Raw genomic sequence first — 25361 nt, forward strand, 5'->3', positions numbered from 1 at the left:
GAGTCAAGCTGGTCTCAGTGGAAAAGCAGCTTTCCTTGAGGTGGGGCCTCTTTATACAGATGTCCAGGATGGGAGGATGGGAGGAGGAACGTGTTGTTGTTCCCAAGGTGTGTGCTATTCTGAAACCCCTGAAAGTCTTTTCAGGACAGAATCTTCCCTCACATGGCATACAACCAATCCCTTCTCCAAAAGCAGCACTTTCTACAGCATTTCAGTGAGTGGTTATCTAGGCTCTACAGACATCCCATAGAGGCCTATTCAACTTGAGACAGTTCATGCTTCCCATTCTCCTTCTGTTAAGCCAGAGATGGAGTCACTGACAGGGCTTTGAAGGTACACAAGTAAAGAATCTAGGAGAGACACAGAAAAGTCAGAATGAAAGGAAGGGTCTAGGGCTTGGGGGAGGGGTTGTTATTTTCTGGTTGTGGTGGGATTGTTAATGAAGGTGTTTAAGCAAGGGAGTGACAAAATCAACCTTTTTAAAAAAATATTTATTTTTTAGCTTTAGGTGGACATAATATCTTTATTTTATTTTTATGTGGTGCTGAGGATTGAACCCAGTGCCTCACACATGCCAGGCGAGTGCGCTACTACTTGAGCCACATCCCTAGCCCCCCCATCCCCCACTTTTTTTTAACTTTAAGTGTCCTTAGGTTTCTAAGTGAAAGATGGATTAGATGGAAGGCAGCATCACAAGGGAGTTCTCTAACAATCATGACAGTAGTAAGAAAGATGGAAGATTGAGAATTTAAGAAAAGAATCAAACATTACTCCTAAGTTTCTGGTTTGTTTGAATTGGTGAATGATAGAGGCACAAGGTAGGGAGAAGGGGGATCATGGAAATATATTCAATTCAGTTAGAATGTTTAGTATCCAGAAATGTCTGGCAAATGTGTATATATTTCTAAGGGGGTTCAGTCATATCAGGAAGAACTTCTAAGCAATCATTAGTATTGAAAGTCAGGTGGGTGGTGACCCGGTGCTTCTCTGCATCATCACTATTGGGGGCCTGGAATCATGCTGCAGACTCTGAGAGGAGATGATAAGGGCCTGAGGTTTATGTTGAGACTGACCTTACAGCACCGAAAGATACTATGGTGAACTCTGATTCCATTGATATGGAAGGATCTGAGGTTCACTTCATGTGTGCATCCTAGCCCAAGACAAGATCCTACCTGTGGTACAGGGTCTGAGGCTGCTTCTGTATTCCCTGCTCTGTCAGGCCTGGCTCAGAATGAGCACAGCTGATCTAGTTGGAGGCAGCAGTACCTTCACAGTCAGGCAGGAGCTCTTGCCCTTTACTACTGCCCTATCTGTCCTTTCATCCTGGGTTTTCTGGTTTGTCCTCCTGACTATGGTGTGACTGCAGCTCCTGGACTTGCCATATGGAAGGACATAAGAATGATGACATTGTTGGAGGAGAATGAAACAACAAGTGGAGCTAAAGAGCAGAGCTTCCTCTTGATTCTATTCAGAATCTCCAGTTTCTAAACAATTTTTTTCCTGAACCCTAAAACACTTGTGACCTGTGGAAGAAATAATTACTTGAAGTTTCCTCTGGTTGGTTATTTATTCTCTGCTCCTACTTCCTCAATGTTGCTAGTATCCATCTAGTTCATTCATTTATTTTTTAAAATTCATTTACTCAATATATATTCAGCACATGTCATGTTCCAACTCCTGTGCTTAGAGGAAGAAATTATATGCAAAACAGGCATGGTTTCAGCCCTCCTGGAGTCTAACATATAATCATGGGGTAAAAGGTCAAAATAAGTGTATGGATATTGGAGGAATTCATTGGTGTTATTCTGGAAGCAGATGGAGGTAGGGTAATGTGAATAGGAACTTTACGTCCAGTAAATTGCTTTAAGTGATTTATAAGCATTATCCAACTTGAATTCTCAATAGCTATAAGCATGAAGTAATGTTATCTTACATTAAAAATAGTAATCTGAGGTTCAAAGACGTTAAGTAATTTCTTAATATTACATAGTTGTTGAGTACTGATGTAACCCAGGCTTGTTTAAACCAAGACCTGTGGTATTTATTGTCATACCAGTCTTCTAAAAGTCAGCCAAGAAACTCAAAGTTATAAGCTCTGAACTGACTGGATCTACTATGACCTTAAACAAATGTTTGGGCACCTGGGGTTCAAGAATGTTTTTTAAAGTGATGCTCAAATTCTCTCATACTAAATGCCAAATGTGTTATATTACAAGTACATGTGTACATTTTGCTGAGAATGTATTCTTGGTTTCCACCAGATTTTCAAAGTCGATTATGGCCAGGTATAGATCAAACACCACTATTTTTCACCCTGTTCTTGACTTCTTTCTTTCATTTCATGTCAGTATCTGTGGGGGCTATCTGTCACTGAAGGAGCAGTATAATGGAAAGAACAGGAACAGTATTATGGAACTGTCAAGCAGGACCTCTTGAGACCATCGCAATTGTTGCCACTATCATGTAATCCCAAGGTCAGTGTCTCTCAGCAGGGCCACAAAGTACTTTCCAAGTGTCAGTCACTTGATAGGCCTCAAGTGTTAGTGTGCAGAATGACAGGTGCTGAGATTGGTGGTGCCAGCCAGGAAGGCAGATTCTTGCTGTCAGGGCTTACTGAGGGCCTGTTTGCCCGACCACTATAAATCATAAATAATTCTTTCAGATCCTGAATCCTTAGAAGGACAGCCTTCAAGGTCACGTCCTCCAATATTGCAGTCAGAAGACAGGTCTCTTGGTGCTGAGTCCTGTCACCTGTGTCTTTAACATGCGCATGTCCCCAACTAGAGTGTGCTTTCTCCCTCTTGCAATGTCAAAATGCCTGAGCTCTCAAGTGACTGAATCAGCACTAAATATTTAATGCGCAAAGTCTGCCTTCCCAGGGCCTTTGATCTGAAACTTCTTAAAAACATCTTAAAAGCCCTTCAGAAACTGGTTAGTATTTCATTACAGTCACTTAAAATAGATTTATTTTATCAAAACATCCTGTCAGAAACCCTGAAGGCGGGATGAGTAACCCCAAGCAATTCTGACAGGACTGCCTCCCTGCATTAGGCACCCAGTGCCTCTGGGCAGCCCCGCCTGAATGCTGAGGGGTGCAGCTGTCACAGGCATCCCTACAATGGTTCTAGATCTGAGCAGAGGAGGTGGCAAGGTTTGTCACAGCCTCTCGAGAAGCTGCATCAGTACACCCCCATGGATGAACATTTTTTGTAAGTTTGCCACAAGCCAGCCCGTACCTGGGGTTCCTGCTCATTAAATCTTATGGAATCATCATGACAGGCTATGAGCTGGGTAGTGGCGTCTGTTCTACCCATTAGGGAACTGAAGCTCAGAGGTGTCTGTGAATTGCTCAGTCACAGAATAGAATTAACATGGAAACCCAGGTCTAGCTCAAAAGACCATATTCCCCCTCCTCCCCAATGTTATATTGCCTATTTCACCGAAGTTTATCAGTGTTGTCTTTCTTTAAAAAGAAAAAAATAAGTTAAAATAATATCTTATAAAATTATATAGCTAGAATATAATATTCAAGTAATATAGAAAGAATAAGGAAGAAATTACTTAAAAGTCATTTGAAGGGAGAAGGGATGGGAGTAGGAAGGATAGTAGAATGAATCAGACATTATTACTCTATGTACATATATGACTACATGACTGGTGTGATTCTACATCACTTACAACCAGAAGAATGAGAAATTATACTACATTTATATATGATGTGTCAAAATGCATTCTATTGTCATGTATTAGAACAAATAAAAAATGTACGAAAATATCTTTACATTAAAATGGTGAACTTTTACTAAATCAAAGGAAATATAAAACTATTAATAATGAAAAAAAGTCAACTGAAACTTTACCATATTGGTAACTATTAATAATTACCAATGATTAATTTTATCTATTAATTGCTATTTTGCAATTTTCTAATAGTTTATTATCATTTCAACTTTTCCAAACCCTATTATTTCTCCGACTTTACATAAGAAAAGATGAGAGGAAAGAAGTTTGATATGATCCTGTCTTCTGCTGCCAACCTGAGGGGACAAAATCAATTCTCATAAAATTCCAATACAAGCAGGGGCTAGAGCAGGATCCGGAGTAATGAAAAAGGTTCTGTCCTGTTCTATTATTAGGAGAAACTAAGAGAATCTATTTGGTGAAAGAAAAAGTTCCTGCCTGTGAAGTCCCAGTTCTGGTGTGAAGATCAATTAGACTATGAGGTGGAAGCTTTTGTAAGCTGGAAAGTGTTGTACAGATGAAGAGATTATGAGAAACATAAATTCTTCAAGAAGTAGTCTCTTTCCATGTGACTGGATGTATGGGTAGGGTAACCTAACCATGTTTATGTCACTTTGCCTAAGATAGCCCATATTTATACCTGTCATCCTAATATAATTATGAATACAATTCCCTTTTGCTCTCAGAAGTACCCTGATTTGAGTGGGAAGTTATATGGCCACCTAAAATATTGGTCTTATCTGATTAGGTACCTCCAAGAGAAAGCATGAAACAACCAAGGAATCAGTGAGGTTTCATGTACGATCAGGCCTCATGTAGGCTGGTAGGGAAGCTAGAACTTTGGAAGGCATCACTGAAAGGGCATTTTGTTTCAAGAGACTAATAGTCAGGAAAAATGAATATGGGGAGGTGGACTTGAACTGGGGAGGTATATTAGTCACTGTTGTGCTACTGTAACAAAATACTCAAAATAAATCAATTTATAATTAGGAAAGGTTTATTTTGGCTCACAGATTTGGAGATTTCAGTCTACAGTCAGTTGGCTGTTGCTTTGAGGGCTGGAGTGAAGCAGAACATCATGTAAGGGAATGCATGGTGGAGCAAAGCTGCTCACCTCAAGGTAGTCAGAAAGAAAAGAAAACTGAAAGAGAGGAGCTGGGGTCTCAATATATCCTTCTAAAGTACTTTCCCAATGACCTAATTTTCTCTGCTATGCTCCATCTCTCAATCCTGCCATGGTCTGGGGTTCAAGCTTTCAACAAATGAACCTGTGGGGAACATTTAAGATCCAAACTATTGCAGGAGGGCACAGGATATGTTGTTGGCAGGAGCGGGCAGGTGTGCTTCGATCAATCTGTGAGAACCAAGATTGCCTTCCATCCTCCACTGGAGGATAGTTTTGGAGACTGTATTTGGAGGTATCTAGCACTTCAAGGATTAGTGAAACTGTTCCAAGCTACCAAACATCCCTCAAAAATTACTTTCACAGCCATTTAATTCTTTGTTCTGCTTCCATTCTAATCTCGTTCTGATTTATTTTCCATAAGAGAGAAATAGTTCTTCTAGAACTCAAATCTAATCTTTTATTCTCTGCTCCATTATCAATTCTTCATTTATCCTGGTAGATAAAAATCCCAACTCTTTTTACAGATTATGCATATTTCTTCATCATCTGGCCCTTGCCAGTGAACTCAGCGTCAAATTCCTTCACTCTTGATTGAAGCAGTATGGTTGCACTTTATGATCCGGTAATAATAATGGCTTACTTTTATTGAACATTTAAAAATTTCCAGGAGTCATTTCAATCACTTTACATTTGCTAATATAAATGTCATTTAACTGTTTTAATTCTAACCCTATGGGGCAGGTACTATTAGTAGCCCCAACATTTTATAAAAGGGAAAACTGAGGTACCAAATCATTAAGCTATTAAGTGGAAGTGCTAGGATTAGAAGCCAAGGAAAACCTGTATCCTTAACCGCAATGCTATACCATCTCTTGGTCTAAAGCATTTATCTTGTGGTATGTGCTGTTCCCTCTTCCTTGAATGACTTTTCTTGCCATTCTGCTCAGAAAACTGATGATATTGGCTACAGAAGACTATATCCAGTCAGTCTCTCAGACATAGAGCATCCTTAGTTGGCAGGATTCCTTCTCATTTCACTTTTTAAAAATATTTTTATTTTAGTTGTTGATAGACCTTTATTTTATTCATGTATTTATATGCGGTGCTAAGAATCAAACCCAGTGCCTCACACATGCTAGGCAAGCGCTCTATCACTGAGCTACAACTCCAGACCCTCATTTTATTTTTTAAAATATTTACTTGATTTAATTAAGTTCAGGGCTATGTATGTGGAGACAGAAAAAAAGGATAGAATGGCATAAAATAAAGAATGCCACTTTGTCATGCTGCATTACAGAGAAACAAGACTTAAAATTTTTTTTAATATTGTCCAAATGTGTGAGTCCAACAATAAGTACAATATAATACAGAAAAGGGTAAGATGTGGCTAGATTAGATAGTCAGATATGGCTTACTAGAGAATGCATGGTTTAGGTTAAATTTTAAATGATGATGGAATAATCGACCATTGAAGTTATGAGAGAACTGGAAGCCATATGTTTTCAAACCATAAAACAGGTTCAGAAAGAAAGGACTTGTCCAGAATCTCACTGCTTAGAGAGTGGCAGAGCCCAGTGTCCAAGCTCCCAGGTTACTGCTCTGTGCTGTCTCCTGATATAAGCAATTAGGCCATGGCTGAGTGGCTAGAAGAACTTCCCAAGGGATGGGAATGGAGGAGCAGTAAATGGAATACAGAAGAGGCAGGCCTAGGTACAAGATATAAATATGGACAGTGAACTGAGGAAACTCAGAGAAGCATCTTCTTGGTGGGATAAATTGAGCCTATAACCTTTTAAAAATCACCTGAGTATTGTGAAGCCACCTCCCTTTCAACTTTGTAAAAGAAAGGGCTCCTCGAAGAGTGTTTGTTTGGCTATTATTTTCTGGATCATCAAGACCCTCAGTGCCCTTTAGTGAAGCTTTTGCTTCTGCTATAACTGGCTGCTCATTAGAATTCCTGGACACAGCTTATAGTTGCTAAGTGCTCTGTAATGAACCCATGGTAGTAAAGAACAAACCAAGCTTGTTGCTGTCACATTCTGTGGAGGTTTCCTGGACACCCCCAAGATACCACAAGCAAGACTCACTTGGAGCACATCAGCACAAATGTCGTCTGCTTGTTTTCTTTGCTCCCATTTTCAGTTTCTCCAACTCAGTCAAAGGAACTCCTGGATTCTTCACTCAGAGGCTTCCACTGGAACTGAGGACAAATGCTTAAACTGGGAAGAGCAGATAGAGTTGTGGAATTTCAGGCACAGGTCAGGAATAGTTCCTGCTTATGGATAATATGGTACTTCCTCAATAGCATCAGAAACCACAAAGGTTTTGGGGATTCCCCTCAGGGAATAGGCCTGTTTTCTAGAGCTATGAGTTTGATTATCCTACAAGAGTAAGTTGGAACTCTTCAGCTCTTGTTGCTCATCTTACAAGAACTAAATGCTCCAGTATTAAGTATGTAGCACAGAGCCTGGCACCCAGGAGGCTCTTTGTAGATGTTTATTTTCTCCCTCACATGCTGCCTCCACCCCACTTATCCAAATTGTATCTTTTGGTCTTTGTGTTTTCTCTCCCTGTCTTTGTATCTGTATGGCTGTATGAATCTGTCTCTTTACTACCCTAGCACCTCTTTAGAACAGACAGCTGGATCTGGAACACAGGTCCACTATTGTATGTGTCATCCTTACTTTCTGACAAAAAAAAAAAAATCAAGAAAATTGTACTCTGCCTCCCTCCATACAGAGTAGGGGGCATTGGGCTTCTCTCTAATTTGTCTTTTTCATATTCCATGGATTGAAGTATTTCTTTCTAATTTGAAATTTAATTTTTATGGAAATTCGGTCTTACATCAACCCACTTTCAATTTTATGTTTTTGATATATAGGTTTCATTTATCAATAGATGAATGATATAGTTTTTCAGATTAAATACCTTTGATCCCTTTTCTTTAGGTTCTATTCATCCTAGAACATGCAGGTTTCAAGGTCTGTGACCTGGGTTCAGTTCTGGGTTCTGCTCATGCCATGCCCAATAGCACAAAATCACCAAAACAGTTTAAACAGCAAGGTGAAAGGTAGTATTTATTAAATGTCTTGCTTCAAACTTTTTTCCAGTCTTATTTTTCTTCACCCACACCAGGCATGCTGTACTCCATGCATCCACTTTGTACAACTGCCATCTGCCTTTTCTCAGTCAGCTGTGCTAAAAACTCATACTCATGGTTAAAGACCCAGATCAAATGTTGTCATCACTTGGATTCTTCATTATTGGTTCAGGTGGATTTACGCTCTCTTTCCTCTTTGTTTCACTCAGTGCTTCATGATTCTCTGTAATAAATGTCATTATTACCCTTTTCTCTCCCTGATAGAATGTGAAGTAATTGTGGGCAAGGAGTAGATCGTGTTCATTACCATGTTCACAGTGGCCAGAATAGGTGAAATGTTTCCTATACACTTGTACAGTGACACATTAGAGGCCATGACTGATTCATCGACCACCTGGGCAACGTTTCTGATGGATTTTTTTTAACGTCATCTCATTTCATTTCAACCCACTCATTCTGGTGCTGTCTTCAAAACATTGTCCCTCTCATATGCCCATCACAGTTGTAGTGCTATAAGATCCTCAGTCAGGACTTTTGTATCTTGATCTGTCTCCTGATTCCATTTCTGGGAATACCATGTGTTCAACACAAGAAGTCCCTTGTCAGATGAATTTGTTCAGCTCATATTGAGAGTGAAAATAAGCTTAACAATAAGAATTCTGCAAGAAAGCCATCTTTTCATTTGGAGGATTCCATGTAAGGATGTAGATGACATGCTGAGTGAGAGAAGGAGAATAAATGGGCACCCAGACCTGGAGACACTGTGGAAATTAGATGTTAATTTCTCGAGTTGGTGCCAATTAGCACACATTTTAAATGACAGCAAAAGGGACTCATTAGGCCATTCATAGACTCTAGAATTTCATCAAACTCAGTGAAAAGCCAAAGTTCCTAGGGGAAACTAGAGAGATGGATGTCTACCAATGTCTAGCTCCAAGAGCCTTGCAGGGAACCAGGTGATAGATCTTGTTTGGGCTGTGTTACTAAAGGAATTGATGGGCTAGAGATTTTGAATAGACTGAAAAAGGTGATTATTTTAACAAAATTCAACAGTACTGGTAGCTAAATATGGGCCTGACTCTCAGGATAAAAAGAGATGATGGTTAAGGCAGTAGCTGTGTGTTCCCTCAAAGAAAGTCCCCAGTCCAGTGTGGGTTGTAAGACTCGTATGAGTAACTGACTGATACAAGGTAAAAAGGGCCAAGCTGTGAAAAAGTCTTCTGGCAAAGTACTGTGGGAGTTCAGAGAGGGAGAGGCACTTCTACCTGGGAATAAATGTGCATTTTCTTCATTATCTTCTCCTCATATTAAATCTTTTAGCTTAAATTTTTAAATGCTTCATTGATTCACTTATTCTTTGTATTTTTGCCCCTTTTCCATGCTGCATGATAAAGGATGTGCTTTAATGATAGGGAAATGAGCAAAAAATGACCTTTCCTTAGTTCATGATGGACCATAGCTATTCAGAGGTGGGCCCTAATCCAACCAAGCCTTTATTCACCTGGCTCATGACAAATTCCACAAAGCATCATCCATATACCTATGTATGCGCATTACAAAAGCCTATTTTAATTTCTGGAATCCTGCTTCCTGACTGGAATGGGAGTTAAACTTTATATTTCTTTGATGTTCAATACCAAATGGCTTATGGGAGCCCTGGCAGAGTGGTTTCAAATAAGCATTTTAATGTAGAATAAAGGTCAACATGCTGGAATTTGAAACCATTAATCCTTTTGCTCTTAAGGAAGACTGTACTTTAACAGAATAAATAACAGATTAAATAATAAGAGTTCTTGAAATTCCAACAAGAAAAATTACACATTACATTGTCGAAGAGTTGAAACCAATGAGACCTTAATGTTCTCTCCCTCATTCTCCTATTTTTGCTTGCCAAGATTTAGAAGGTAAAAAGAAATTGTTCTTTTAATTTTCTATTGTTTTGAAGAGAATGTTTGAGTCTTTGAAGGTTAGGGGATCAATTATATTGGAAAATAAGCCCTTAGTTTTATGAGTAGAGCAAGTGCATCATCATAGCCTGGAGAACAGAATCTCCCTGCTAATTATTTCAACTTTCAGAGAGCAAGGCCCAAAATGGGTCAGAGAAAACCAGTCATCAAATTAGGCCAACAAACTCTGCCTAAGGTAGTCACCCCAGGTGACCATTTATGACACAAATCCAATATTACCTCCTCTGAGAAGGTGCCTGTTACTTCTCAATCAGTGTATATGACCTCCCTCTTCTGAATGTGCATGGAATGCTACTTATACATCTATTTTCATGGTCTTTTCCATGATTGTTACAATATATTTCTTCTTGGTAAATTATAATTAAGATGTGAGTTTCTTAATAAAATATCATTGACTGCACTCTGGTCATGCAGATGTTATACTACTCACCTTAAACACAGTATTTGATGAAATCTTTACCACAACCCTACAGAGTAGAGGTAATTATTCCATTTAGAAATAAGAAACAGAGAATTAAGGAGGCTAGCTAAGTTGCTCCAGATCCCAATGATAGGATAGTAGTAAATCCAAAATTCCAATCCAGGTCTGTGGAAGACACAGAGATTTTTACATATTATAATTCAGAGGTTCAATTTATCCTGAGGATAATGACCATTATTGATGGTATTTAAACAAGAAAGTGATATAGGCAAACTTAAATTCAGTAATGTTATGGTTTAGATATTAAGGGTCCCCCAAAAGTTCATGTATAAGACAATGTAAGAAAGTTTAGATTGGGTTATAAGAGTTTTAACCTACACAGTGCATTAATCTGATGAAAAGGATTGACTGGATGGTAATTATAGACAGGTAGAGTGTGACTGGAGGAGGTAGGTCATTGGATTGTGCCTTTGGGATATATATTATTTGTCCCTGGAGAATGGAGCTTACTATCTGCTTCCTGGTATCCATATCCTGACCTGCCTTCCTCCACCACACTCTTCTGCCATGATGTTCTGCCACATTGTGGGGCCCAGAGTTATAAAACCAGCTGTCTATGTACTGGGACCTCTGAAACTATGAGCCCCCAAATAAATTTTTCCTCCTCTAAAATTGTTCTTGTCAGGTCTTTTGGTTGTAGCAGTGAAAAAGCTGACTAAAACAAATAATGTTCTCTGTGGCACGAGAAACTGATCATGGGAAGACAAGTAAGGAGATTGTTATAGGAATCTTGACTAGATATTTAGGAAAAACCACAGCAATAAGAACTGGGATGTTAAAGAGATATTAAAAAATTGGAATTGACAGGATGTCATGACAAGACTGTATGGAAAAGATTAGGATTGGAGTGGAGAAGGGCTGGTTTGTGGTTTTTGGAACCTGGACAGATTGTGATACTACCTACAGTAGTAGAAAACACAGTTCCTTGAAAAGATGATCACCAAGAGGACCTTCCTACCAAGAACCAATCACATAGAAGATTAGAAAAAATTCCTTCCTAGTTCCTAAAACTTCCTGTACTTGCATTTAAATGGTCTCATTTTGAAGGTCAGAACACTAAAGAACAGAAGTTAAGGACTTGACCAAGTTCTTTCATGGAATCTGATCCATAATAAAGACTAATTAATTACTTGTCATTGAATTTTTCAAGTTGATATTAGTTAGTTTGAGCTTATGGGTCATTTTAGTAATTCTAACACTTTAATTCCTCTTTAATTCTCCAGGGGAAGGGACATAAAGTACAAGAATCTGGAAACTTTAGACCACAAAATCTTCCTTAAAGAAACAGTTCTGCAAGCTCCTGAAAATCAAGCATAACTCTTGAAAGAGAAAGTAATATCCATAAGTAATATTTAGCTCAATTAAACTTACCAATCACCTGACTTGCTCAAGATGATACATTTGGGAAGTTGAAAAAGATCGATACTGAATCCTAGCTTTTGTTTCTGATATTTATGTTCTTTTTACTTCACTGGACCTATCTTCTATTACTCCTAAATTCTCTGCATTTCTCACCAGCATGAAAAACTAGTTGTTTCAAAACCTTGAGATTATTTTATGTTCTTAGTCGTAACATTAAACCAAGCAAATATAACTCAGATTTTCAATTACACTACTCCCAATATACATAGGTTGTAAAAACAAGAAGAGGTCTAGAGTCAAGAGTCTTTTTGAGGTTGTCTAGTCCAGTCTTCTGCTACAAAGGGAGCAACAATGTTTCCAATAGTTTAAATGACACTGTGACAGTTTTTAACCATGAATCAAGGCCAGCACCTGAGCTTTTTAACTCTTTCTTTTTCTAAGCAATTTTAGTGGTAAAAGTGTGCATGTGTGATGCCCTGGGTTCAATCCCCAGCAACGTATGTGTGCGTGCGTGCGTGTGTGTGTGTATGAAATCTCAAAATATGTATCAACTTCTTAATTTCATATATGTTAGAAAACTGAGTCTTATTTATGTATTCAATAAGTCAATATCCATTTATTTGCACTGTATGCTGGAGGCTGCAGGTATAGCAATAAATAAGAAAGATGGGATCCCTCTCTTCTTAGAGGTCTCAGTATAGCAGGAAAATTAACATTGCTTGCTTAATGATAATGGAATGACCAATGGAATATGTACAAAAGGGATATCACCATGTCAGAGAAGTCTTCCTGAAGAAGTGATGCTTCAGTTTAGTATGGGGGTTAAAATGTGGACTCTGGTGCCTCACTACTTGAGTTGGAATTGCCCCTTTGTTGTTTATTGACTTAGAAAAGTCACATAGCCTCTTTGGGTCTTAGTGTCCCCATCTATAAAATAGTAATAATAGTAGTTCCTATTTGTAGAGCTTTAGTAAAGATAAAATTAGTTTATATTTAGAAAACTCTTATAATTTGGCACATAACAAATGCTATATAAGAGATTTTAAAATAAAATTGAAAAGAAGCTGAGATCCAAAGGATGAATAGAAGTTAACTAGACAGCAACAAGAAGTGTTCTGACAGAGAACAACATGTACAAGGACTGAAGAAAGGCAGGGTCTGTTTCTAGGTACTGAAAGAAGTCAAGTAGGGTTTAAATAGAATGGACTCTATTGATGCTGAGAGAGGTGTGAAGGGGTCTTTGGAGTTAGAAGGGCTTGGAGATAATATTAACTTTTACCTAGAAACAGTGTACATCATGGAAAGATTTAAAGCACAGGGAGTCTTAATTATAGTTGGATTTTTGAAAATCCTTCAGGCTGCTTTATGAGATAAGGATTGTGTTGGGGTGGGAAATGTTGCAGAGATCCACTGAGAGAAAGTAAGGGTCAAGGGCAAGACTGAACCCAGGTTTCCTGATTTCCCATCAAGGGCTTTTTCCATGCTGCACAGGATTTTTCTAATGTGCCTTGATGGAGGTATGTCATGGCCAATGCATTCTCTTCACTTCTGCATGTTTGCGGTGCTTACCCTTTGAGCCACATCCCCTTCATTAAGTGAATGTCCTGTTCCCCTGACCAAGAATGTAATTACTGAAGGAGAGATCAGATTAAAATTGAGTTTCTGTAATGGGCCATTTGTTTGGAAGGGAGCCTGAAGGTATTTCTGAGTACTTTAATCAAATGGGGGAAAAAGCCAATAGAACTTCTGTGATGATGATGATTATTAGGGCAATTGAACTCCAGGCACAGCCAGCTTCTACATCAGTGAGTCATCGCTTACTTTTCTGAGGTCCTTAATTGGATGAGATTTGTTTTCCTCTGTAGTCTAGACTCTCAGGGATAGAAGGGACCTTAAAGGTCATTTAGTTCAACTCCACAACAAATCTTGATCCCTGGCTATAGCACTATTTTCAATAGGTCATCCAGTATCTGCTATCACACCTGAATTGACAAGGAACTCATTACCTTTAAACATATCCTTGGCTATAGCAAACAACGCTAAAAGGAAGTTCTTCTTTTTATGGAAGTGAACTCTTTCTCTGCATCCCATTCATGCATCTGTTCTGTTTCTGCTTCTGGGGGTACTGGGACTTCTCTACCCCTCCTGCCTCAGGAGAGCTACAGAGAGATCTTCAGCCAGCTGCCTATTCTCCTGAGCCTCTTCTCCTGATGCTATCATCTCAAGTGTGCATCTTTACTTATTACTAATAGTCAAGGAAAACCAACAGTACAGTGATTTAAAGAACAATGAAGTTTATTTTTCTTTCACAAAATGGTTCTGAATTGAGCTGTCTCTGCTCCCCACAGCAGACTCTATGCTCCACTATAGTTAGAAACCTGGTATTACTTCCAGTGCCCTAATCCATCTTTGCTTAGGGCATTCAATCATCTGCAAAGTCAAATTCGGGCCCCCTCAGGTTCTAGCTGATACAAAAAGGAAAAAGAAGATTGAGGGAAAAAGCCCTTTGCCTGAAAAGTTAGGCCCCAGTGACACACATCACGTTTATTTGCATCCCACTGTTTGAAACTAGGTGATGTGGCTATACTTCACTGCAATGAGAATGCTCCTAGGAAACGGGGTCTAACTGTGTGCCTAGAAAGAGGAGGAGAAGAGATTTAGGGTCACCCATCAGCCTTCCTTCTGCTCTGTGAGATGAGGTGGGCAGACTCTAGCTCAGATGAACCTTTTTTTTTTTTTTTTTGCTAATCCCAATCTCTTTCATTTGGCTTTTTATGTGGCATGTTTCAAAAAATGAATTTAGTACAGAGCACAGAGCATTTGGGTATAGACTTCCCTGCCCCACATTTATTAATGGAGCTCTTGAACAAGACATTCTACTTCTCTAAGTCTTTCTTCATTTATAAAGTCAGAAGAAAAGCCCATAACATGAGCTCTTATGAAGGTAGAAAGAAATAATTGATGCAATTGTGTTTTTTTAAATGCAGATAAATATGAAATAGTTTGGCTTCACTCTTCAAACTACTGGCTTCAAGATTTATCTGACTATCAACCAAAAGTTTTCTTTTTGTATGTGGAATATCAAAAGCAATTGTATTTCTCCATCATTTCAAACAAAAAAAAATGCTGTGAAGGGCTCATAAGACACAGCATTTTATTTTACAATCATTTGCAATCTTTTTGAGGAAACAAATGGAAGAATTTGATGGTGACCAATATTAGTAGGAAGAGCAGCACGGATGGAAATACATATCATTGTTGGCAATATCCATTGATCAAGCATTGGTTTTTATAATATTCCTTTGAAGTCCCTGTTTTATGGATAAGAAACTTTAGGATCAAAGAATTTAAGTCATTTGGTCAGAATCTTATCCTGGTAACTATCAGACCCAGGATTTCAGTCAGAGATTTAACCTACACATCTTTCCTTTTGAATTAAGAAGAATCAATTCATGAGATCAAATCATGTGCAGTTTTGTTTAGTCACTTGTTCATTCAGCAAACATATACAGAGTATTTATTGTATGTTAAATACTGTTTTAAAAACCAGGAAATTATAGTCAAATAAGTTACCTTATTTGGTAATGTCATCTACTTCTTTAAAAATAGATGTTGTATGATAACTTCTTCACAGTTCACCAACCTACTTGTATGAGTACTCACACACTCTGCCTTTCTTTTTGTTAGAAATATAAACATGTCCTTGCTCCTTTCTAAGGCCAACTATCTGTATTCTAGACCCCGTCTGACCTTATTAAAATTATCCCTATTTCCTCTATTCTAAAAAACCTTCAGTATCGGGTTTCTTGATATACAAGCAAATAAGCCACAAATCCCATTTTTAGTAAGAGAGAAAAATAAGGTAAATAGGAAGAAGGAGCAGGGATAGGGGAGAGAAGAGAGAGAAAGATTCTCTACTGACCACATATTTTTCCTCTCCAGTGGATTATCTGAACTCATTCTTTTCACCTCCTCACCATGTGTCCATGCCTCTTCATCTACTCTGGTTGAGCTACTCTCCACAACATTCCTCTAAAACAGCCTTTATAAAAATCACTCAAGACGAGTATCTTGTCACATCTGATGGCCATTTCTCTGTTTACATGTTACTGGATTTCCTAACGGCACTTCATAATGTTAAATTATAACCTACTTCTTTTAAAACTTTCTTATTTAGGCTTTCAGGACACAACACTCCCTGGGTCCTTCTCCAACTACTCCACCTCTGCCTCCTCCTCAGTGTCTACTCTCTCAGGATACTTTGGTGGCTCTTCTCTACCATACTTTAAATGTCAGACTACCCTAGCTATTCTACTTTCTTTTCTTCCCTTTCCTCTTCTTTTTCTTCTTCTTTAGCTACACTTATTCTCCAGGAAAACAAGTCTTTTACTATAGCTTTATATGTCAACCTTAACTTCTCCTGAACTTTAGACCAGTACAATCAAATTGCCTACACAGCATCTTTATCCAAATGTCTAATGGGCATGTCAAAATGAATACATACAAAACAGAAACTTGCATCTTTTCCATTATAGTAAATTGCTTCAGGTTAAAATTTTGAGGATATCTTCATTTTCTTTTCTTCACATCTCACATCTAGTCCATTAATGAGTGTTGCCAGCTCTGTCTCTAATATATATCCCTAAACCAATCACTTTCCTGAATATCCTTTGCCATAACCCTAGTCCAAGTCAGTATCTCATCTTGTCTGGATTACTCAACAACCCATCGCTTGTCTTCCTGATATTTATTCCATGAGTCTATTGTCCACACAATAGTTAGATATTATGATTCTCTGCTTAGAACCTTTCAGTAGCTTTCATTCCAACTTGGATAGAATTACTACTATGGCAAATGAGACCCTACTGGATCTGGATCTGCCCAATTTTCCTACCTCTTCTTCCTCCACTCAGTCACTGTGGTCTAGCTACTGAAAGTTCATTTTTCTCTCTCTGACTTGGCACTCTTTTCACACAACAACTATCATTCAGGTCTCAGTCACATTCTCCTGGTTGAGAAAGGTTTTTCTTATCATCCTAGTTAAAATACATCACCATCACCCTAGTCACTATCCTAGTATGCCATTTAATTTTCTTCATGATATTTATCAGTAGCTGAAATTATCTAATTTAATTTTGTTTTCTTTTTTAAGACTATCTTTTACTGCTACAATGTAAAGTCCTTTGAAGTGGGGACTATAGCTATAGCCTAATCTTCTAAAATAGTGCCTTCAGTTACAAAACACTCAATAAATATCTATGGACTGACTGGCTAATTAGATCCCTGCTCTCAAGGTCCTTTGTATCATGAGGGAGACTAAAATATGAACAATGACCACATGGTATGATTTGTGCTATGACAGAGGAAAACTCAGGGGGTAGTGAGAGGCCAAAAATGATACCTAACCAAGATAAATACGTTAGATAAAGTAAAACTGGAGCTAAAGTTTTAAGGGTATGATGGTTTTAGGCAGGTGAAGAGCAGAGATACAAGAGTGTGCATGAAGACCTAGTGGGTCTTTGTGGTGGATAGTCCATCAGGGCTGGAGAAATGGAGAGAGGTACAAAGAAGACAGATTGTGAGAAGGCTTATGTAGTAGGCTCAGGATTTTAAAATTTATCTATAAATGGAAAATCAAGGAAGCAGTCAAGCTAACAAGTTTCATTATCTTTTGTGACTCAAATTATGTTTGAAGTTATGTATTTTTTCAACTTGTTATATCAATAGTCCCCTTATTTGCCTGAGGTTTTTCCCCTTGTAATGCTATAGACCATAGATTACATAAATTTTGGAACTACAAACATTTACCTTACCTAATTATGCATATGAAATCTATCTATCATATACTGCAGAACTAATGAACTGAGTTTCTATAGTACATTATTATCTATTAATATCATAATAGAACTTGATATAAACTGTACATTATAAATAAAGATTAATTTATGAATTCACAAAAAGTGGTTTTAGCATTATATATTAGCCAGATATCCCCATATATTTTAGAGCTTCTGGTATACATTAATATTTACTACTCCAGTATTGAACTTGGGAAATTCATGCAGGTTCTTGGTATAGTAATATTTTGAGTGCTCACTGCATGGCCAAATGTGTGTCCACATAAATGTTATCATGAGTAAGATATTTGCCTTTTACATGCCTTTGTAATTTTAAATGGGGAAAACACCTCCAAACAATATAAATATGTATGTATCAATACATATGGTCATAGCAAATACTTATGATAAAAGACAACCGTAAAATAGATACACAGAGGAAATGCTATGCACAGAGCAGGAAGGCAGTTCTGTCCTACAACATCCAGGACCTTTTTAAAAAGGAAGCAACATTTTAATTAGGCTTTGAAGGATGAGTAAGAATTTCTCAGATAACAAAAATGTCACTTAGGGAGTGGGAATGGAACAGGCAAAGGCATAGAGATGGGAAGGTACATGAGATATTCCATATGAGATATTAACTGAGAGTTAGTGCCCAATATGGCTGGAATATGAGGTGGGGAGAGAAAGAAAATTATAGTGGAAACAGGATCAAAACTGAAGGATCTTGAAGGACATGTCAATACATTCAAACTTTATCTTATAGATATCATTGAAATCCAAAAGATTTACAGAAACTCTGATGACAGACAGTGCAGAGTGGCCAGGAAGCCTGGATCTTGGAAGAACCTCTGCTTCTGAATCTGCTTTTTGGCAGCTGTCCTTGTCTGTCAAAGAGGAAGTTGGGCCAGAGGATCTCTAATAGCTTCCTTTCACAGCTGTAAAATTCTTAAGCTAACTAAGTAGCCCCATCTTTTTTGTCATGGTAGTGAACAGAGTTAGTCCATCAACATGCTGAAAGGCAGCATCACTGTCCTCAGGCTAAATTTCCCCTGGGACACTCATTTCTATGCTGACCTCTCAGGCCAGTGGAGCTGGCAGTAATGAGATATCGATGCGTCCTCCCCACCACCTGCAGAATCCTATGCCTGGGAGTGCCTCTGTGAAGAGTTATGAAGGCTTTTTAAATTGAATTCCTCTCTGTCTTATCTCACACTTTATTGAGATGCTGGAGATTTCTTAACTAGCCAGGAAAAGATAGTGCAATATCATTTGTCCCAGCCATAAACTCTCAGTATTGACCAACAGGTTGGTAGCACAGGTGGGACATTTGCCTCTGAAGAGAGATTGCCCAAGGCAATCTGCTTGCTTTTTAGGAGAGAGTTGTTTTTTCTTTCATGCTTTCAACCTTATCTTGTGTTTTTTAAAATATTCTCTTTCAGAAGTGAGGAATCTCAGATCCTCCCCATTCTGTTTATACACTTATGTGCATGAAGGATCTTCCATATTCTAGGCATTGTGTTAAACTCTGAACATAAGAGAGAACTCGGACATAATCCTCACCCATAAGGAATCCCCTAGTTTGGTGAAGAAACATACATGGTTAATTATCAGTTTGTTATTTACTAGAGTGGAAAAGGTATTCCCTTATCCACTAAGCTTCATGGACTAAATAAGAAAAGTCCTTATCTTCAAGAAGCTCATAGACTAGATTTTTTTAAACTATAGAAATAGGTTCCATTTTTAGGTGTGTAGAGCATTTGAATGTATACAAATTTTATCTCCTGGGACAAAGAAGTAAGGAGATAGGTCAGGAAAGGCTTTATGCAAACTTTTTTACAGAGCTCTTTTGAGGGTATAGTGGGAAGGAGAAACAATAGAAGGATCCTAAGGGCTTTCTAGGTTAAGAGCCCAGCATGAGGAAAAACTTGGATGCATGGCTGGTATGTGTTCATGGAACTGCAATAGGAACCATGAGGATTGATGTACTTTTATCCTGGATCCTGCAAGCTTTCCTAGCTCACTTAATAGCTCTTGTAGTTTTTCTGTAGACTGCATCAGCATAGGCATAAATGTGGTCTTAGTAAATGTTTTCATGTTCTTGAGAAAAAAATGTACTGAAGTAGAATACAGTTGAGTACTGTTCAAATCTTCAATATCCTTTCTTATTTTCTATCTATTGTATTCATTCAATCAATGAGGGAGGAGTTGTGAAATTTCTGTAATTTCTATAATTGTGAATTTTTTCAATTTATTAGTTTTGTTTTGCATATCTTCAAGCTCTGGATTAGATGCATAAACCTTTAGGAATATTACATGTTAATGAATTAACCCCTTTATCACTATGAAGTCACGACCCTCTCATCCCTGACATATTCTTGTCCCCAAAGTCTACTGAGTCTAATATTAATATAGGTATTCCAGTTTTCATTTATTCCTTAGTGTTAAAGTGGTGTATCTTATTCATCCTTTTACTTTTAATCTGTGTCTTTTAAGTTTTAAGGGCATTTCACATGGTTAGTATATAGACTGACCTTACTCTGATAGGCAACCTGGCAATCTCTTATTTTCATTACAGTTTGTGCATTGTTTACATTTAACTTGATTATTGATGTGGTTAAGTTTAAATCTATCATTTTTCTATTTGTTTTCTATTTCTCTTTTATGTTCTTTGTTCCTTCTTTGTTTTAAAATATTTATTTTTTAGTTGTAGTTAGACACAAGACCTTTATTTTATTTTTAGGGGGTGCCAAGGATCGAACCCAGGGCCTTGCATGTGCTAGGGGAGCACTCTACCACTGAGCCACAACCTCAGCCCTTTTCCTTCTTGAAATATATTTTTTGACTTGTTTGGAGTATTTTGGAATATTTTTTTCACCTTGATTTTTGTTTTTTTATTTTTTCTTATGATGCATTGTAGTTTGTAGTATTTTTTTATTTTTTTATTTTTTCTAATTAGTCTGGAGTATTCTTTAGAAGATTTTTGTTTTTATGTTTCCACTTGATCTCCTTGGTTGGTTTATTAGCTATAACTCTTTATTGTATTATTTCTATAGGTTATTTAGGGTTTATATTATATATCTTTAACTATTTAGTCTACTTTAAAGTGACAATATACTACTTCATGTGTATTATAAGAAACTCACAGTAGTATATTTCCATATCTCCCCTCCCAGCCTTTGTGCTGTTATTGACACATTTTACTTTTACATGTCTTATAAATGTCATACTATATTGTTATTTTGTTTGAACAGTGAATTATCTTTTTAAAGTTACTTTAAGTATAAGACATATTCTTATGTATTTATCGATATAAGTGATGATCATCTTAACTTTTTCTGATGCTATTAATTTCTTTGTGGTAGATCATACTTCTGTTTCTTGTCTGGAAAAAAAACATAATTTTTATTTAGTTTTGAGATTTTTTGCTACGTATAAAATCCTAGCTGAAAAGTTTCTTCTTTTAGTACTGCAAAGATGTCACTGTACCATCTTCCTATTTGTATTCATTCCAAGGAAAAATCTGCTTTTATCCTTATCTTTGTTTCTCTATGTATAATCTGTTTTCCCCCTACAGCCATGCTTGGGGTCATTGCATTTCTTGGATCAACATGTTTATAGTTTTTATCAACTCTGGAAAATATTCACTTATTGTTTCTTCAGATATTTTTTCCTGACCACCCTCACTCCCTTTCAGAAACTCTAATTCCATATATATTAGGATGATGGAAGTTGTCTCAGAGTTCATTGAACTTTGTTGGAAGGTGGGGTCTTTTTTTTTTCTGTGTTTCTTTTTGATGATTTGTATTGTTAATGTTGTCGTATCTTCATTTTTACTAGTATTTTCATTTGCAATGTTTGATTTGTCATTATGCCCATCTGATTTTTGCTTTAATCTCAGATATTATAATGTCTATCTCTAGAAGTTCTGTTTGGTCCCTGTTGTATCTTTCATGTCTCTTCATAACTCTTTAAACACATGGAATACAATTATAATTACTGTTTTATTGTCTCATTCTGATAATACTGACATCTGTATCAGTTCTGGTTCCATTTTGACTTCACTTTTCTCCTTATTATGTGATATATTTTCCTGCTTCTTTAAATGCCTGGAACTTTTTATTCTTTGGCAGGCATTTATTGGATGGCTAAATTTTGCTGTGGTAGAAGATGGATGTTCCTGTATTCCTATAAATGTCCTTAAACTATCTTTTGGGACAATGTTATGTTACTTAGAAATAATTGGTTCTTTCAAGTCTTGATTTTAAATTCACTAGATGAAACCAAAGCACTATGGAAGCAAATCCCTTCTGAGTGGTTCTAACCAATGTTTTCTGAATTATGAGATTTCCAGTTTAGCTGGTTAGAATGGGAACTGTTTCTAGCACTGGGGAGTGTCAAGCTCTGTTCTCTAATCCTTCCAAATATCCTTTCTCCCAACTTATATAGTTTTCTAACATGCATGTGATGATCGATATTCTGCTGATCACTCAAGGGGAACCTTTGGCAGATCTCTAGAGTATTTTTTCTGTTTTGATCTGTCCTCCCCAACTTCTCTGAACTGCATATTCCACCTGAGGGTCTCCTCAATTCAGGGAGTGCACCAGCCTATGCTTGGATTTCCCTTCCATTCCTCCTAACTACCCTTTAAGGCATAAGCTGGGACAATCTTAGGGCTCATCACATTAGTTTCACATTGTACAGTGATCATTGTCCTTCATTGCCTTCTGTCCATTGTTTTGCAAGTCATTTTGTCTTCTGTCTTTAATTTTTTTGTTTCAGGTGGGAGGGTAAATTCAATCCTTTTTATTCTATGTCAGCCAGAAGTAGAAGTCCTCCAGTATTCTTTATCATGACACTATAAGCCCCTCCTGATGAAAACTCTGGAAACTTTATCCTCATCTGCCACTACTCCCTCATGTTCACCTTCCATTCTGGTATACCTCATATACCATCTTGTGGCACATTTCAAATGCCCACATTGCATAGAGACTTGTACATTCACTATTTCCTTTTTCTGATACTTGTACTCTTTCTTCCAGACAGAAGTCAAATTTCCCTTTCTAGGACAGATTATGAGCCTTTCATCCCTGTATCAGAATTGTTTGTTCTTGTGTCATACTGAGTTTCATACAATTATACATAGAGATATGTTTGGAAAATGTTAGGTTAAACAATGTAAAAATTTAACTACTTCCAGTCTTTTTAGAATCTAATGTGCTTTGTGAGTCTTTCAGAAAGAATATGATAGACAGGTGAGAAAACAGCCTTAGATAGACTTTTATTTTTGTAAAATAAACACATAGTAGCAGAGGCTTTATTTTGCAGTAAGTTGACTTGTATGTGCCAGAGAGATCTCTGTAGGAGCACAGAGCCCAGTGCAGCAGAAAGAGTGCTATATTCCTAGTCTTAGGCCTGCCTCTAATTTATGGCATGACCTTGGTCAGGTTACTTTCCTGGTTTTCACATCTTAAAAGTTGTAGAAATTAGATGTATGAAATTAGAATTGATGGTCAGCCTCCTAATCCTCTGTTGCCTGCCATGACTGCACCAACCTTTCCTGAGTTTTTTTCCTTTTTTGAATTCATAAAGCCTCCCAGGACTTATTTTGCCATTATCATGTGGTTGTATGCCCTATCCTAAATGACCCAGGTCTAAGAGTCTTGCCCTAGCCTTGAGAGTATCTGTTTCTCCCCTGACATGCCTTGCCTGTAACAGCCTTAATAGTTCTTTAGTCCTTCCCTACTGGGTTTCATGGCTTTATAACTCACCCTAGATGGGAACCCCGGGGGCCTTTCTGCACTCCTCCTTTTTCTTCATTCCCCATTTATTTGATTAACAAATTTGGTTCTGGCTACTATAGTGCCCTATTTCTATTCACATTAGCTGCCTTACTTTCTACCCTTAAAAATATGGGTATTATTTTTATTCCTCCTCCTATTATAGTTGAGGAAATTGGCGCAGAGAGATGATGATGATGATGATGGCGGCGATGATGATGATTTTGCCCGGCAATTGCCATTAAATTTCTGAACCATGACCAGAACCTAAGTTCTACTATACTTTCTTCCTGGTTGCTAATTGAATGAGTACGTGGAGGAATTAATGCATTTATAAAAATTTAACATAAACTTACTGTTTCCACTATTATTTTACTTGATGGAAACTCTGGATGCCTTTTCACTCATAATTTTGCTTTGTTACATTGCATAATAATCTTGTTTAACTCTAAAAAATGAGCCAAGTTCAGATGTCTGAAAGGGATGCCTTTCAGGGACTTCTTATCAATATTTTTGCACATGCGAGTAGCTCCCATAGAATCCCGTTGTCCTTTGTTCCCTTAGTAGCTATAAACCAGGAAGCAGCCTCCAGGTCAAAGCCTAACAAACCAGACCATTTTCTACCTCTTCCCATTCTCTTTGAGGTTGCTGTTTGCATCATTTTTTTGCCCATAATTGAGGTAATTTATCTGGATGACAACATAAGTGTATTGTAGTTTTTTTAAGTATCATAATGTATTTTGCCTTCATATTGATATGAAGGAAAAAATAGTTAAAATTTGTTATTACTTTGAAAGCAATTTAAGTCTCAAGAATGTCCTTTTTGTTGAGTAAGTTGATTCCAACATAATGTCTAAACAAGTTATTTATTTTCCAAACACATACACGCATGCATACACACACACACACACACACACACACACAAGAGCAAAATTATTTTTTCCCCACCCTGTCACTCTCCTGTAAAGCTCCATTCTAAGTCCTTAGTTGGGACCATAGCCTTTTCATCTGGCTTCTGTTCACTTCTCTAGTCTTTTTTTTTTCTTGTACTTTACCCTTCATTCCTAGTGAACTTCTCATCAAGTATCAAATGTACCTCTCTGCCTTTTCAATGTCATCTTTTCTATCTGAAAGTTTCTTTATCATGTATTTACCTCAGGAACTCTTTGTAATTCTTCTTCAGAGTTTTCTGTGGCTCTCACCCTTACCCCAAGATAAAACTGGGCCCTCCTCTGTGTGCTCACAATTTTATTATTGCATCTATCACACTGTCTTATATTTGTTTGACTTTGTGTCTCTTCTAGTATTTCTGGGACTAAGCTTCTGCTCAGTAAATGTTTGTAGTTCATGAAATCTTTGTGGTTAAACTCTAAACCAAATTATTATTGGTAGAGCCCTGTCCACTTCATAATTAGAAGGGAACTTGGAGGATCTTCAAGGAGTTGCTTCATGTACTAATGAGGAATCTAAAGACCAGAAAAAGTAGTAATTTCCCAAGATTACATGAAGTGTATAGTTGATGGCATTTGTTCATTATGGGTAAATCCTTCTCTTGGACAAACTGGGGAGTTTGATATTCCTTTTTGCAAGAATGTTTAATGCTTTTCCATATTCTATCGTATCAAAGAAGAGCTTGCCCCCCTGGAACCAGATAACCTGAAGTAAAATCCGCCCCCTGCCATTTCACTGTCAAGAAATGATACATGTGATACAAACATTTTCTATTTCTCAGTTTTTTCCTTCAGTCAATGAGGATGATGGCAGAACATACCTCATAGGGTTATTATGAGGAAAAAAGAAGATACACCCATAAAGTTCTTAGAACATTTACCAAGTACATTGTATGTGCATTTATCAAGTACGTAGGATATACTTGGTAAATGTTCCCTATTATATGAAGAAATAGGAATAGGGAATGATTAGGGTTAATTTAACTTTCTAATATAGGAGAATGATTAGGAAGC

The 25361-nt window shown here is 37.4% G+C and overlaps 1 protein-coding gene across 1 annotated transcript in view; it reads left to right on the forward strand.

Moving 5' to 3' along the window:
* Agbl4 (AGBL carboxypeptidase 4) overlaps positions 1 to 25361 on the forward strand; it is a 1469059-nt gene that overhangs the window by 996024 nt on the left and 447674 nt on the right. The gene's annotated exons all lie outside the window — the stretch shown is intronic.

This window comes from Marmota monax, unplaced genomic scaffold, assembly GCF_021218885.2.
Source record: "Marmota monax isolate L192 unplaced genomic scaffold, Marmota_monax_Labrador192_F-V1.1 WCK01_AAM20220418_F8-fsc00008, whole genome shotgun sequence".
Lineage (NCBI taxonomy): Eukaryota > Metazoa > Chordata > Mammalia > Rodentia > Sciuridae > Marmota > Marmota monax.